The sequence below is a fragment of the Hypanus sabinus genome, chromosome X1 (genome assembly GCF_030144855.1).
Source record: "Hypanus sabinus isolate sHypSab1 chromosome X1, sHypSab1.hap1, whole genome shotgun sequence".
Lineage (NCBI taxonomy): Eukaryota > Metazoa > Chordata > Chondrichthyes > Myliobatiformes > Dasyatidae > Hypanus > Hypanus sabinus.
In genome coordinates, this window is record NC_082738.1 from 22,376,974 (window position 1) to 22,393,765 (window position 16,792).

General features: G+C 42.1%; 1 long non-coding RNA gene across 1 annotated transcript in view; it reads left to right on the forward strand.

Moving 5' to 3' along the window:
• Positions 1 to 15,963, forward strand: part of LOC132384683 (uncharacterized) — a 94,715-nt gene extending 78,752 nt beyond the window's left edge. Inside the window, exon 5 of the long non-coding RNA XR_009508983.1 lies at positions 15,854 to 15,963. This is a non-coding gene — a long non-coding RNA (uncharacterized LOC132384683). The remainder of the gene's footprint in view (positions 1 to 15,853) is intronic.
• Positions 15,964 to 16,792: the final 829 nt, after the last annotated feature.

Here is a 16,792-nt window from a genome sequence, read left to right on the forward strand (position 1 = left end):
AAAGGCCACACCGGGTGCACCGGAGCAGTATACCACACCAGCCGACTCACAGGTGAAGTGTCGCCTCACCTGGAGGGACTGTCTGGGGCCCTGAATGGTGGTGAGGGAGGAAGTGTAAGGGCAGGTGTAGCACTTGTTCCGTTTACAGGGATAAGTGCCAGGAGGGAGATCAGTGGGAAGGGATGGGGGGGACAAGTGTAGGGGGTGATCCCTGCGAAAAGCAGAAAGAGGGGGGGAGGGAAATATGTGTTTGGTAGTGGGATCCCGTTGGAGGTGGCAGAAGTTATGGAGAATTATACGTTGGACCTGCAGGCTGGTGGTGTGGTAGGTAAGGACAAGGGGAACCCTATCCCAAGTGGGGTGGCGGGTGGATGGGGTGAGGGCAGATGTGCGGGAAATGGGAGAGATGTGTTTGAGAGCAGAGTTGATAGTGGACGAAGGGAAGCCCCTTTGTTTAAAAAAGGAAGACATCCCCTTCGTTCTGGAATGAAAAGCCTCATCCTGAGAGCAGATGCGGCGGAGACGAAAGAATTGTGAGAAGGGGATAGCCTTTTTGCAAAAGACAGGGTGGGAAGAGGAATAGTCCAGGTAGCTGTGAGAGTCTGTAGGCTTATAGTAGATATCAGTAGATAGGCCGTCTCCAGAGATGGAGACAGAAAGATCAAGAAAGGGGCCAGGTAAATTTGAGGGCAGGGTGAAAATTGGAGGCAATGTTAATGAAGTCGACGAGCTCAGCACGCGTGCAATGCAGCGAAGGAAAAGAGGGGGACGTATACCCGTATAGAGTTGGAACATGGACTGTTCCACAAAGCCAACAAAAAGGCAGGCATAACTGGGACCTATACGGGTGCCCATGGCTACACCCTTGGTTTGGAGGAAGTGGGAGGAGCCAAAGGAGAAATTATTGAGAGTAAGAACTAATTCCGCTAGATGGAGGAGAGTGGTGGTAGAGGGGAATTGGTTAGGTCTGGAATCCAAAAAAAAACCGAAGAGCTTTGAGACCATCTCGGTGGGGGATGGAGGTATATAGGGACTGGACGCCCATGGTGAAAATAAGACGGTGGGGGCCAGGGAACTTAAAATCATTGAAAAAATTGAAAGCATGAGAAGTGTCACGAAAGGTGGGAAGAGATTGAACAAGGGGGGATAAGACAGTGTCAAGGTATGCAGAAATGAGTTCAGTGGGGCAGGAGCAAGCTGAGACAATAGGTCTACCTGGACAGGCAGGTTTGTGGATCTTGGGTAGGAGAAGTAGGAGAAACGGGAAGTGTGGGGTGTGGGAACTATGAGGTTGGTGGCAGTATCAAACATTACAAACATCATTCCAATCATTACAGATATGGTAGAAAAAGTAGTAGAAAACCAATGTCTTATTAAAGTGGGTGATGAGTTCAAGAAAGAAAATCTAAAATTATGCAATGTCAGAAAGCCAGTCAAATGTGATCTCATATAAGTGTTGCCATTCCCAAAATTGAGCCAACACTTGGCACCAAAGTAAAATAGTTGCTGATATTAAAATGCTGAAATTAGAACAGAATGCTGGAAATACATTGCAGGTCAGGCAGTATCTATAACAATCAGACCTTAAACATGATACATTCAAGCACAATCCACACTTCTATTATTTTCCCCCTGCTCCTCTCTTGAAAGGACAGACTCCTCTTGGAATAGGTCTCCACAAACCTCTTATCACAAAATGGTCAGCTTGCTTTAATGCAATAAAAGCATTGTAGTTTTTGCCAACTGTAACTTCTAGCAACCACACATTTAGAGAATGCTGAATCACTTCCCTCAAATGGACTTTTCCAACAATCACTTTTTAAAACTTCTAGATCCTGATCTCCTCCACTGGCTTTGTTTCCTGGGGCACAAAACAGGTGCCCCATAGATTCATGACTCTCAAGATGAGCTAGTTCATCAATCATTATTTCAGGGCTCAGACCAGGTCATTAGTGACCACGCCTGACACCTGTCAGGTGCTGCTTCCAGCTCTAAGCTGTTTACCAGATTTGCAGGGTCACTCTGCAGCATCTTTGAGGAGACTTTCACTCTGACTCATGATATGTGTGAGACTAAGCTGCTTGACTCTGCCATGTCTACTGAGTTAATGAGCTGGTCTCAGCTAACTTCTGTGCACTGATTCACCAAGTGGACAAAGGCCATGCTGTCAACAGCTGCACCAAGTCCATCAGCAGATCTAATAGCAGGTTCATTTCTGTATCTACAGCCTTTGAGGTACATGGCAATTTTACTAATTTAAATTTGGAGCAATGTGAATTTATGTTTTTGATCTTTTGAAGTTACCAGCACCAAATGATTAGACCCTAGTGTTTTGGAATACAATCAGGAATCTAGCTATCATCCATTACCATTTAAATTATGCTCCAGGAGACATAAGAGACTGCAGATGTTGGGATCTGGAACAACAAATAATCTGCTGAAGGAACTCAGCAGTTCAAGCAGCATCTGTGGGGCGAAAGAAATTATCAATTATCTGGACCATCTGATGCGGTGCTTCAACCAGAAACATCGACAATTCCTTTCCTCTCACGGATGCTGCTTGACCCGCTGAGCTCCTCCAGCAGATTGTAAGTTGAGTTCTGCCTGCTTTTAAAAGCATATTAAAGAAGCAATGTTGTCTTCCCAAAGAAGCTGTACTTTCTTCCAAAACTACTTTCCCCATTTTGAGACAGCATTATATTATCTCATAGCAGTTTTGGGTAGATTTATAATACAAAATGGAGTAATTGGTCTATCAGTCAAACTACCTTCAAAGTCGATCTATTGAAATTAAATCAAGATGCCTATTTTCTAGGAAGTTCCTGACAGTGGAACAGCTCACTTTTGCAGTAGGTCCTGCTGCTTGTCAATATTCCTTTTGTTGGGTAGACTTAATCATTAAGCCTGTGAGGTCTCTTCCTTCCAGATGAAAGCTAACCCAAGTGTGTTAACAGTTAATTCCCTGAATGCATTATCATCTTGGCTGCTCTATACATGTTACATAGCTGTGTAATCTCTTCCATTCTTTCAGCATTTTAACTGGCAATGATGAGCTGGTATGAAATTCTGTATTGAAAACTGTACCTAGCTGTCATACTTGCTGAATGCTCTAGCTTCAGATATATCAAATTTATCAATTTTACTTTGGGACATAGCACCCAGGAATCCTCTTTCTGATCCAACTGGGCACCTTTTCATTAAATTTCTTTCCAGTTGTTTTTTATCACTTGGACAATTTCTCAAGCTCACAGCAGGGCTATCTTATTATCTTGCTAATGGCCTCGTGCACTGCTCCACCATGCTGACATGCTTGAGGGGCTGTGTGTTTTATCTCAAATTCTCCTTTAAAATAAATAAGGGAGATGATTTCCTAGGAAGGGTGTTGTTAACATTGCTCCAACAATGCCAGCTCAGAAGTTATGCTATCTATTATGCAACCCCCTCAGATCTTATTTATCCTGTAGAATGTTCAAAGTTAAGTAGTTGTAAGTCATTGCCTCCTGTATAATCCCTCCTATTTTAGTGCATTTAGATGGTAGGTGGGTGTCAGATCCTTGACTAGATTTCATGCAACTATATTTATACTGTAGTAGGTTTTGCTGGCCTATGCAAAGTTATCTAGGACACTGGCTTTTCTTACTTCATGAGTAAATAAAATTTAGAACTTACTTAAGTTAAAAATTCAATCCTATCTCCAAGGGATCCAGATGTACCCTCTTTATTCCACTAATCTTAGCTCCGGGCATTATCTGCCCCTTATTGGATTACTTTTTGCCTGAAGAGGTTGGCCTTTGCTCTCTGCTGTGGAAGAGGCACACTGGCTTCCCTGCCTACGCAGGAGTTCCTACAGTCGATGCCTCAAATTATTCTCTTAATTCAAAGTTATTTTACTTTATCTAATAAGTCATCCTTCAGGCCAATTCTACATTTCTAAATAGTTCAGATAAATAGAATCAACTTTGCAAAATCAGAACTAGCTTTACATCAAATCAAAGTGAAAAGACATTTATATGTAAAAATAGTTTGAATGATCATGACACACTCAACTGATTATAGCTCTGTCTATACTGAGAAATCTACAAGGACACTATACGGAATCTGGATTTCTGTCAATCTACTCCAGTTCTAAGAGATCAGCTTTCCAAATTGTCACTATTCTTATCAGACTATTTTCAGCCGACGTCCTCTTCAGCCAATGTTAATGAAAATTCTGGTGACCATCCACTTTATCTCTACAGGAACCTTACAGATTCAATCAGGGAAGAGAAGAGGCAACCAATTATGCCAACTTTCCATTTTTTTAAGGGATGGTAACACCGCCAACAAATGTCAGAAATAGAGAATACCTATACGGAAGCACCTGTTTTCTTGATGCAGTGGAACTGGTAAATTGATGAAAACTAGCACAAGGCAAAACACAGGGAACTTCCAGATGGAAGAAATGAGAACCCCAAAAATGATTGAATTCAGGTGAATTAGCCTGGTCTCTGGAAGTCAGGAACCACATTTCTACTCTTTGAAAAACCTGATATCTCCCCCACCCCAATTACACAGGGTGCTAAGTGCAAAAGAGGCAGAGGACGTGGCTGTTGCTGGCAGAACAGGGCAAATTCCATACTTTGACAGCAGCTATACCATTTTTGTCTACAAAAGCCAGCAGTCTACTAGGGAGGTACCATTTCACCTTTGCCTCTGAGCCAGCAGGTTGTGGGTTCAAATTTTACATCAGTGCATGAGCATAAGAACTGAGGTTATGAATCAGAATCAGGTTTATTAACAGTAACGTATGTTGTGAAATTTGTTGGGTTTTGGGGCAGCAGGATAGTGCAATACATAAAATTTACTATAATATATAACAAGAAATACTGTATATATGAAAAAAGATAAATATATCATGCAAAAAGAGAGCATAAATGTTCATTACCTATTCAGAAATCTGATGGCGAAGAGGAAGAAGCTGTTCCTGAAACATAGAGTGTGTGGCTTCAGGCTCCCGTATCTCCTCTTGATGGTAGTAGTGAGAAGAGGGTATCGTTTGGTGGCAGGAGTCCTTAATGATGGATGCTGCTTTTCTGAGGCATTGCCTTTTGAAGACGTCCTCAGTAGTCAGGAGGCTTGTCTCTGCGATGGAGCTGGCAGAGTTTACTAACTTCTGCAGCTTTTTCCGATCCTGTGCGGTGGCCCCTCTGTACTAGATGGAGATGCAGCCAGTCAGAATGTGTTTATATTGGAGGTGCCGTGTTTTGAATGAAACATTAAATGGAGGCCACATTTGGTCTCAGGTGGACCAAAAATATCTATGGTACCATTCTGAACATCGGGTAAATCTATCCCTCAATCAATATCACAGCAGTATATTATCTGGTCATTTTCACATTACTATGGGAGCTTGCTGTATATAAACTGACCACACTTAAAATATGTTTAATGATGTTGAAAACTTCAAGATGTTTGGAGGCATGAAGGTGCTCCCTATCGATAACTGGGAAGAACCTAGTCATCAGGTGTGAGGTGCTCTCAGGGTTGTTGTATTTGGAGGAGCCCATCCTCTGCTCCTCCAGCCTGGGAATCACCCAAGACGTCCTCAGTTTCATTTGGGAATGCAAGATGGAGGGGATCAGATGGACCACAGTGCACAAGTCCCTGGACAATGGGGGCAAAAACAAACCCAATGTCACCCTTGCCCTGATGACCACCTTTGTGTGTGGCTACATCAGGCTGTCCATAGAACCGAAATGTTTTGTCACCAAGTACCAAAATGTGCTGAAGTTCTATCTGTACCCAGTATTACAAAGGATGGGTCTGGCCCCATTGCCACGCAACGTCTCAGCTGAATGTTGCCACACTACCTGTCCTCCGTGTAAAATTTCTTCCAGACCACATCTTTGAATACAAGTCCATCAGGCAGTGATCAGCATGGAACAGTGCAGGAGAAGAACTCGAAGGACACAGTGGGGTGGTTTCCTGAGCAGATTGTCCAGACCGTCTGGCAGAATGCCTCATCACCAGGCCTCACCAGCAGGTACCAGGACCTTGTCCAGCTGGCGGTGAGAGGGGGGCCCTCCCAGTCAGGTCCTTCCTGGACGCCCGGAGCATCACTCCCACAGTGCGCTGCCCATGGGATGGCTGTAGAGTGGAAGAGACAGTAGATCCCTGCCTTGTGGACTCTGGCTTTGCAAAGAGGGTGTGGAGAAAGATGAAAGGGCCTATGACGTGGTTCATCCTGAGCAGCTGCGGGCTGTTCCCAGGGACACACACAGAGACAAACTCAAGTGATGCTGGCAGATCATCAACTCGTTGAAAGATGCTCTTTGGCCTGCCAGCACATTGAGATGTCCATAGAGGGATGCTGCCAACTGGCACATTCCAGGCTGCAGGAGTAAATGCTGAGGGATGCACCGAAGCTTGGCGCAGTCATCACAAGGGCTCGGTGGGGAAGGACCACAGTATAGGATTCTTCTGCTACTGAGAGGGAGGGGCCGGGTTGGGGATGAATCCCCTCAATTATTATTGTAGTGGTATACCACCCAAGAATGCCACATGAGTGGCCACAATGCTATTGATGTGTATGAATGCTATAGAACTGTACAGAAAGCACTGAATATGAATCTAAAGAATGAACAGCATTGAACAGTCTATTGTTGTAAATATTTTTTATTCTGAATAAAGGTTTGTTTTCTCCATCTTGGACCTCATGGTCAGTGACAGAGGGCACTGGTAACTGCAATCCCAGAATAATCCACTGGTATTACACCTCAAGAACTTTGAACCAAGTGGCCCCGTTGTGTGCAACATTTTTATAGACAGCCATTGCAACATATACATATTAAATTATGTACAGACTTAGATTTTGTGGAATATGTTTTATAGCTGAGACTAAGGATCTAGCTCAATGCAATCAGATTTTTTTTGGCCAATGTTTTATCAATATAATAATAAATTTAAATGCAAACCTATATATTCAGCATTGAGTATTAGTTGGAAAATTCTCTCTCCACTTTGCCGACACAATAAAGAAGTTGAGTTTTGAGGAATCTAATTAAAGAAGCAATGGCCTGCAAATCCTGCCAGAGCTGATGTGCATCTGATTCTGTCTCTAATTGTTTTTTTGCTCTTAAAATAACCTTCCATAGGTCACACCTGCTACATTTTCTCCCTCTCTTGTATAACTCAGAACAGCCCCTTACCTCTTCACCCGACCTCATTCCCATCTCCACACTCTGTCCTCACAGGAGAAGTAAGAGAGATTTTGTCATTGCATCATGCAACCTTCCATGGAAATTTTGACTGGAGAAAATGAAGGGAATGTTTTTGCAACATGAACAGTGCAGTTATTATGGAGATCCCTCAGTTTCACTTACACAAATTGACTCAGGACTTTGTGCATAAAACATACTCATATTTTCTCACATAATAGATGCCATTTGGCCCATTGACTTTATGTCAACTCTCAGAGACCCCTTCAGTCCAATTGCACATTTATTTCCCTGTAACATGCTTTCTCTCACATACGTATTAATTTCCTCAATTTTCCTACCACCCACCCACAGTAGCGATAATTCACCAAAGCCAGCTAACTACAAATCAGCAAATATTTGGGATATAGGAGAAAACTGGAGCACTCAGGGGAGGGAGGATCCACATGGTTGTAGAAAGAACATGCAAACTCCATACAGACAGCACCAGAGGCAAATCAAATTGAAATTGCTGAAGCTGTACGAAACCAATACCATCAGCTGCACCACTCTACCGTTCAGCAGACTTCTCAGGAATCTTTTGTTTGCAATTCTTCTAACTTTATACATATCCAGTAAACATCCTCCTGACCTTTGCCCTTTGCAGCATGTCTTCCCCTTTGCAGCAATTGTGGACTGTATTGAACCTTCCCCATCCTGTTTGCTTCAGTACTGAAATGTGTTTCATTCCTCCACAGTTTTTGGCTTACAACTCATCTCAGACAGTAAGACTCCTTGTTCAAGTGCACATCTATGCAGTTAGCTTGTTTTCAACTGGACATTGGAGGGAGTAACAGCATGCTATAACATGACCAGACAGGATAATAAATCAACTGCGGTTCCTGTGATCTTGGAAATCTCGTAAATTTAACAAAGCATCTCCAGTAATTTATTAAAGTACTTATAGTGAAAATACTTTTCCTAAAGTATGTGAAGTGTGATTTTCTTTCTATGTTGAAAGAAATGTAAAATCAAATGTGCATTTTTGGCAGAGACCAATTTTTCATGGCAATGAATGTACTTTACTGACAAGGAACAAACTAAGCATATTATACATGGAACTTTAGCATATTTATCACTGGATTCCAGGAAAGGAGAACATTTACCTTCCATGGTCTAATATTGCAGTGCATCACAGGATGAAAAGAGTCAATTGTTTAATTTTTACTAGAATTGGCCATGTATTTCAGTGTGTCACAATAACTATAATTACTTGCCATAAGCAGAAGTCCAGTCACCTGGCTGTACTTCTACACCAGGTGTATCGGGACAGACTAAAGACCACAGCACCAGTGGTGAGGACAAAGAAGGTATGTTCGAGGGAGCTGAAGAAGCACCTACAGGGCTGTTTTGAGTCAGTGGACTGGACAACATTCATGGATTCATCTTTGAAGCTGAATAAATACGCCACAGTTGTCAGCGGCTTCTTCAAGACCTGGGTGGTTCAGTGTGTGCCTTTGAGAACATACCAGACATACCCAAACCAAAAGTCATGGATGAACCAGGAGATCCATTGTCTGCTGAGGGCTAGGCCTGTAGTATTCAAGAGCGGTGATCCAGATGTATACAGGATGTCTGGTGTGACCTACGGAAAGTTATTTTAAGAGCAACAAAACAATTCTAATTGAGGCTAGAGACGGAATCGGATGCACGTCAGCTCTGGCAAGGTTTGCAGACCATTACTTCTTACAAGGCGAAACTAACATCATGAATGACTGTGATGTTTCACTTCCAGATGCACTCAATGCATTTTACGCACGCTTTGAAAACTATACCTGTGCAAATCCCTGGACCATCTGGTGACTCTCTGATGTCTGTCTCAGAGGCTGTTGTGAGAACGTCTTATAAGAGGGTGAATTCTCGCAAGGCATCAGGTCCTGATGGTGTATCTGGTGGGGCTCTGAAAACCTGTGCCAACCAACTGGCAGGGATGCTCATGGATGTCTTCACACTCCCAATGCCGCAGTCCGAGGTTCCCACCTGTTTCAAAAGGGTGATATTCAACCCATGCCCAAGAAGAGCAGGGTGAGTGGCCTGGACAACTATTGCCCATTTGCATTTACATCTACTGTGATGAAGTGCTTTGAAAGGTTGATCATGGCGAGAATCAGCAAGGACCTAGACCCACTGCAATTTCCCTTTTGCCAAAATAGGTCTACAGTAGACACAATTTTTCTGGCTCACCACTCGCTGTCGGATTACTAGGACAATAGCAATATCCACATCAAGCTGCTGTTTTATTGATTACAGCTCAGCGTTCAACACAATCATACCATCAGTTCAAAGCAAAAAAGCTCCAAAACCTGTACCTCCCTCTGCAACTGGATCCTTGACTTCCTCATCAGGAGATCACAGTCTGTGCAGATTGGGAATAGCATTTCCTCCTCGCTGACAACCACTGGCACACTTCAAGGATGCACACTGTTCCACTCTCACTAGCTAGGCACAGCTCAAACACCATCGATAGATTTGCTGATGACACAGCTATTGTTGGCTGATTTTCATATGGTAATGACAAGGCGTACAAGAGCAAGACAGATCAGCTGTTTGAGTGGTGTTGCTACAACAGCCTTGTATTCATCGTCAGTAAGACCAAAGAATTGATTGTGGACTTCAGGAAGGGGAAGTTGAGGGAACACACACCAGTCCTCATCAAGGGATCACAGTTCAAAGTTAATTATCATAGTATGTATACCGTATATAGGGTTTAAACTAATTCGGCAGGGTATGGGAACCAGAGTGAGGATGGGTCAGATGGTATACAACTAGATGCAGTGTGTAGTGAGACTATGAGGAAGGACAAGCAGATGATAGGGCAAAATTGCAGTCAGTGGGAGGCCTTCTTTCATTTTGGCCAAATGAGAAGAGGTAATGAATACAGGACTGAAGGTATTATATTCGAATGCATGCAGTATACGGACTAAGGTAGATGATCCTCTAGTTAGAAATTGGTATGATGTTGGGGACTAAAGTTGTGGCTGAAAGAAGATCATAGTTGGGAGCTTAACATCCAAAGATACACAATGTATCAAAAGGACAGACAGGTAGGCAAAGGGGGTAGGCTGGCCCTGTTGGTAAAATATGAAATCAAATCCTTAGAAAGAGACATAGGATCGGAAGATATAGAAACTTTGTGGGGCGAGTTAAGAAACTGCAAGGGTAAAAAGACCCTGATAGGAGTTATATTTCCCCCAAACAGTAGCATGGATGTGGACTACAAATTACAACAGGAGATAGAAAAACATGTAAAAAGAGCAATGTTGTGTCATGGCGGATTTCAGTATGCAAGTAGATTGGGAAAATCAAGTTGGTGCTGAATCCAAAGAGAGGGAATTTGTAGAATGCCTACAAGATGTTTTTTTAGGGCAGCTAGGGGAACAGCGATTCTGGATTGGGTGTTAGATAATGGACCCAGATTTGATTAGGGAGCTTAGGTAAAATGGGAACCCTTTGGAGGCAGTGATCATAATATGATAGAATTCACCCTGCAGTTTGAGAGGGAGAAGCTAAAATTGGATATATCAGTATTACAGTGGAGTAAAGGGAACTACAGAGGCATGAGAGAGAAACTTGCCAAAATTAATTGGAAGGGGACACTAGCAGGGATGGCTGGAGTTTCTGAGATCCATTCAGAAGGCACAGGATAGATTCATCCAAAAGATTAAGAAGTATTCTAAAGGGGGGGGGGGGGATGACACAACCAAGGCTGGAAAGAGAAGTCAAAAGCAGCAAAAGTAAAAAAGAGCATAAATTAGTGGGAAGATAGAGTATTGAGAAGCTTTTCAAAATGAACAGAGAGCAACTAAAAATCCATAAAGAGAGAAAAGATGAAATATGTAGGTAATCTAGCCAATAATATAAATGAGGATACAAAAAGGTTTTTTCAGATAAAGAGTAAAAGAGAGAGGAGAGTGGACATCGGACTGCTGGAAAATTATGCCGTAGAGGTAGTAATGGGGGTCAAACAAATGGCGGATGAATTTAATAAGTATTTGCATCAGTCTTCACTGTGGAAGACACCAGCAGTATGCCAGAAATGTGAGAATGTCAGGGGACAGAAGTGAGCATCGTTGCTATTATGAAGGAGAAGGCACTTGGGAGGCTGAAAAGTCTGAAGGTAGATAAGTCTGTAAGGTAGATAAGAGGTAGCTAAAGAGATTGTGGAGGCATTAGTAATGATCTTTAAAGTATCACTAGACTCTGGAATGGTTCTAGAAGACTGGAAAATTGCAAATGTCACTCCACTCTTGAAGAAGGGAGGGAGGCAGAAGAAAGGAAATTATAGGTCAGAAAGCCTGATGTCAATATTTGGGGAGATGTTGGAGTTTATTATTAAGGATGAGGTTTTGGAGTACTTGGAAGCACATGATAAAATAGGCCGAAGTCAGCATGGCTTTCTAAAGGGGAAATCTTGCCTGACAAACTGTTGGAATTCTGATAGGAGAGGAGAGTAGACCATAGGAGAAAGGAAAGGAGGAGGGGACCTGGGGAAGGTAATAGACAAGTGAGAAGATGTAAGAGGCCAGAGTGGGGAATAGAAGATGAGGGGAGGGGAGAGGATGTTTTTTGCTTGTAAGAAGAAATTGATACTCATGTCATCAGGTTGGAGGCTACTCATTTGGAATATAAGGTGTTGCTTTTCTACTATGAGAGTTAAAATGGTTGGCCACCATGAACATTCCCTTTTAACAAAAAGAGATTTATTTTCAGTTTAGAATCTTACCAACCAAAAATATTGATGACCTTTGTCACAAAAAGAGCTTTTGTTGATGGGAATGTATTGACATCAGCCAACTTTCCCTCTTCCACAGTCAACCCTCTGGTTCAACTGCTAAAAATAACATGGTAGATTATTCTTGTCCAGCCCATAAGACATAGGAGCAGAATTAGGCCATTCAGGCCATCGAGTCTGCTCTGCTATTCCATCATGGCTGATCCTGGATCTCTCACTCTGTCCCATACACCTGCCTCCTTTGATGCTGTGACTGACCAGGAAGATATCAGCTTCCACCTTAAATATACCCACAGACTTGGCCTCCACTGCAGTCTGTGGCAAAGCATTCCACAGATTCACTACTCTCTGGCTGAAAGAATTCCTCCTTACCTCTGTTCTAAAGGGTCGCCTCTCAATTTTGAGCTGTGCCCTGTAGTTTTGGATACCCCCACCACAGGAAGCATCCTCTCCATATCAACCGTATCTAGTCATTTCAAAATTCGGTACATTTCAATGAGATCCCCACACATTCTTCTAAATTCCAGTGAGTACAGGCCCAAAGGTTTCCCTTGTGAACCTCCTCTGGACTCTCTCCAATGACAACACATCCTTTTTGAGATATGGGGCCCAAAACTGTTGACAATACTCCAAATATAGCCTGACTAGCATCTTAGAAAGCCTCAACATTATCTCTTTGCTTTTATATTCTATACCCCTTGAAATAAATGCCAAATTGCATTTGCCTTCTTTACCACAGACTCAACCTGTCTCACACGAGGACTCCTAAGTCCCTCTGCACCTCTGATGTTTGAATTTTCTCCCCCTTTAGATAATAATCTGCACTATTGTTCCTTTTACCAAAATGCATTATCATACATTTCCCAACAATGTATTCCGTCTGCCACTTTTTTGCCCTTTCTTCCAATTTGTCTAAATCTATCTAATCTATGTGGGTTTTGGGATCAGGCAGAAAATGGGAATTTGTAAACACCATTTTTACATTTCTGGTTACCTCATGCTTCTTCCATGAATTTCTCACATAGTTTACATCAGATAAACAGTATGTTATCCCAGCTATGATGATGAGACACCAATACATGGAATACATCAGATGGTATATTTCCACTCAACTGAGTTACTGCAACACCAAATGGTAAGAATACCCCTTGGTCCTAGAGCTCTGCAAGTGAGAGATGAAGAAGTAGTTACATCTTAAAGTTTCATTTTGGCTCACACATTTAATTGCACCAGACGAAAGTAGGAAATTTGGGAGAAAAAATTTCCCTATTTCTCTGATGGCTAACCGCTGCACCATTTTGTGGAATTTCTCAGTATTCCCAGTCCATTTGGATAGGAAGCAACATCACCTCCACAATCTCCATCAGCACAGGTGCACCACAAGGCTGTGAGCTTAGCCCCCTGCACTACTCACTTTACACTTATGACTGTGCGGATGAGCACAGCTCCAACGCCATGTTCAAGTTTACTGATGACACTACTGTCATGGCCAGTTCAAAGGTGGTGATGGAGCAGCATGTGGCAGCGAGACTGCAAATCTGGCTGTGTGATGCTGCAACAACAACCTCTCACTCAGTGTTAGTTTACTTGGGGTATGTCATTGATCATTAAAGGAAGATGGTGCGATATTCCCTTGGCAAAATCAGGCAATGACATGGCACCTGGGGCATTTACCTGCCACTGATCGGCACACAAACTACTTCATGTCCTGCAGCTCACCAGGGCTTCCTCGACAACACTTCCAAAAGTCTGCCACCTAGATGTGTGGTAGCACCACATCTGTAAATTATCCTCAGAATCCTCATGAAAATATATTGGCTTTGCTGCATTATGAATGGCTCCAAATCCCAGAATTTGCTGCCTAATTGCAATGTGGGAATATTTTGACCATATACGCTGCCATACCTCAAGAAAGCAGGTCGTTACCACATTGACCTCAGCAGCAACATCCATGCATAAAAGAAATAGTTCCTTAGTGGTTTCATTCAGATGAAGGTTATAATGAGTAAATCATTTGAATGTCTCTTTTATGTGATTCTTCTCAAACTCATCATCAATAACATTAGGAGTTAAATGAATATGGCAGATGTTAATTCAGATAAGAACCAGTCTTAGTTCTTTATGTGGATTGTAAATTGCAAGCAGTAAATTGAAGTTAAAAGAACACCTTTGCACTGAATGTGGAGAACAGGCTGGCCCACAGACTAAAGAGATATGGTTCACAATCAGCCAAATGTTAAGACAATGGAGTTGTGTTAATTGGCCTGCAACACTCTGGATAACAATGGGTTTAAATAAACAAGTTCAAGGATCCTGGCAGACCAGACTGATGTTGTCACTTAGTATATCAAACACGGTCGCAGGTATAGACAATTAATATTAGGGATACTTGTGTACTCAGGATATTTGCATACTCAGAGAGTCAGCTCACAGAAACACTAATCTTGGGCATCTGGCTCTCTGTCTTCAGTTGCTTTTAGGCATTCTATGTTAATTAGTTTGCCCCAGTGAAGGTGCTTGATCATTCAGAGGTGTCTGTCACTGTAGATATGTAATTCAAAGGAAGCATTGTCAACCCAAAGTGTCGAAGAAAACAATATCATTGTAACTATTGAAATTGTATTGAATCCCCTGCTGTTGCCTTTAATATTAAGGGTGATAAAAATATGATGTACTTTTGAGTTTGTGAGACTCTACTGAAAAGGTCTCCAAAAGAATGTCTGCTTGTTGTGATGAGCAAGACTTCTCCAATATATCACTAGCTTCAGTGTCTCTACAGTGACTTCAATCACAGTCACAATGAACAACAACACAATCTACTGGACAGGGAATATAAAACAATCTTATCCAACTCAAGTTCTTCCCACCATTACACTTAATTCCTTTTAAGTTATTTAACACTCCCAGCAAGATTTGGTTTTGAAAATTCAGGAAAGTTGTGCTAAATTGGCCTTCCAAAATCTACTTTTTTGGTGGTATTATTTTTTTAGTATTTTTTCTCCCAAAATGTACTTATTGATTAAATATGTAGTTATACAAATGGGACATGGCATTGTCTTCATTTACTGTGCCATGTATGCCATTACATTCACCTACAATATTTACAGTGTTACAGCATGCCAGCAGTTCTTCAATCTCGTTAGTGATAGGTCTGAGATGTTATTACACAGGGCCCAGCCCCTCGCTATCCAGTGATAAGATGAGCCTACACTGTGGTCTTTCTTCAGAAAACCATTGCAATGGCTATACGCAGGACATCCCTTAACATATCTGATCAGCTCATCTGGAGCCAAGAGCTGGTCTCGAGTCTCCTGCCATCTACAACATTTGAGATAGAGGTTGGAAGGTTCAGGAAGGCTGCATTGTTTATGGCCTTGATATCATACAGACCAGCTGAGAAGGCTGAGTAGATCTTTAATATGTTTAGCTGTGAGGATGTTACAGAGCCATCCTCTTTCTAAAGACTGCTGTTCACTAAACTCCCTGTGAACTCTTTGAAAGAAGAAACACAGGCATGTCTCATCCTGCTCTATGGAGCGGCTCTGGATTACTTAGAAACTCATTCAAAAGGCTCAGACAGCTTGGTAAGACCTTCTTTTGTCACACCTTATTCAAAGGCTCCTGGGAACTTGCCTGTAACCAAGGTCCTAGCTGAGTTGCAAAATGAAATTCGGAAAAACTGCATCCAATTTGCAGTCAAGGCCAACAAAATTGTGTAACAGTTATTTTTTACTTTAATTAATTGTGATAATTTACAAAAATCAGTCGGAAGGTGGGTGTGGGGAAAACAGCTTAAATACTTCAACACAGGTATACTTTTTTCAAAATATTTAAACGTGTGGAATGCTTTACCTTAGTAACGGTGGTGCTTTTATTTTCAATACAGATCCCTTGGTGCACTACCATACACTGATCCAATCCAGGGATGTGACTGAAAAGCAAATAAAAAACATGCCAGTGCTGGAAATCTGAAGTAAGAACAAAACTACTCTAAATATACAGCAAGTCAAGCAGCACCTGTAATAGGAGTGTTAGATTTCAGGTTAATGACCTTTCATTAGCTCTGATACAAACTGAAATTGCTGTGCTTTATATCCAATCCTGAATACTGTTCTTTGAGCTTATGTTGAACTTCACATGAGCAGCGCAAGAGGTTAATGCCAAAGACAGAGATTAAGATGGGAGTGGGGGAAAATTTAAGCAATAGAAGCTCCAGGTCACCCTCGTGAACAGAAGAAGCTGCAGTCACCCAGTATGTAGAAGAAACCACTTTATGAGCACCAAATGCAATACACTGAATTCACAGAGCTTCAATTAAATTGTTGCTTCATCTAGTAGAATTGTTTGGTTTCCTGGATGGTGGGAGGAGACAGGGTAAAAATGCATTTGTTGTTTGTCCATCATTTGAATGGGGAAGTGTCATGTTAGGGGAGTGGCTGTGGCACCATGCCATCTCATATGAATAAGCGCTGCCCGCTTCACCAACAGTTGATAATTCCAGCTACAGCACCTGTAGCCTCCTTGAGAAAGTATTGAGACTCAAAAGTAAGATGTTTCTGATAGACTGCAGATTGCAGGGGAAGAATAATATTGGGAATATATATAAAATGACAGAGTCCAGAGGTGTAGAAGTATAAACCAAGGACAAACATTTCCAATTATCATTTGATGTAAAGGGCAACCTCTCTGCAGTCAGATGTAATACCTATAGGAACAGGGACAAAAACTGCAGAGAGTGAGGAAGGTTATCAAACGATGATAGGATATAGACCAATTGGAAATGTTACCAGAAAAACAGTTTAATCCAGATGTGGGGCAGCACGGT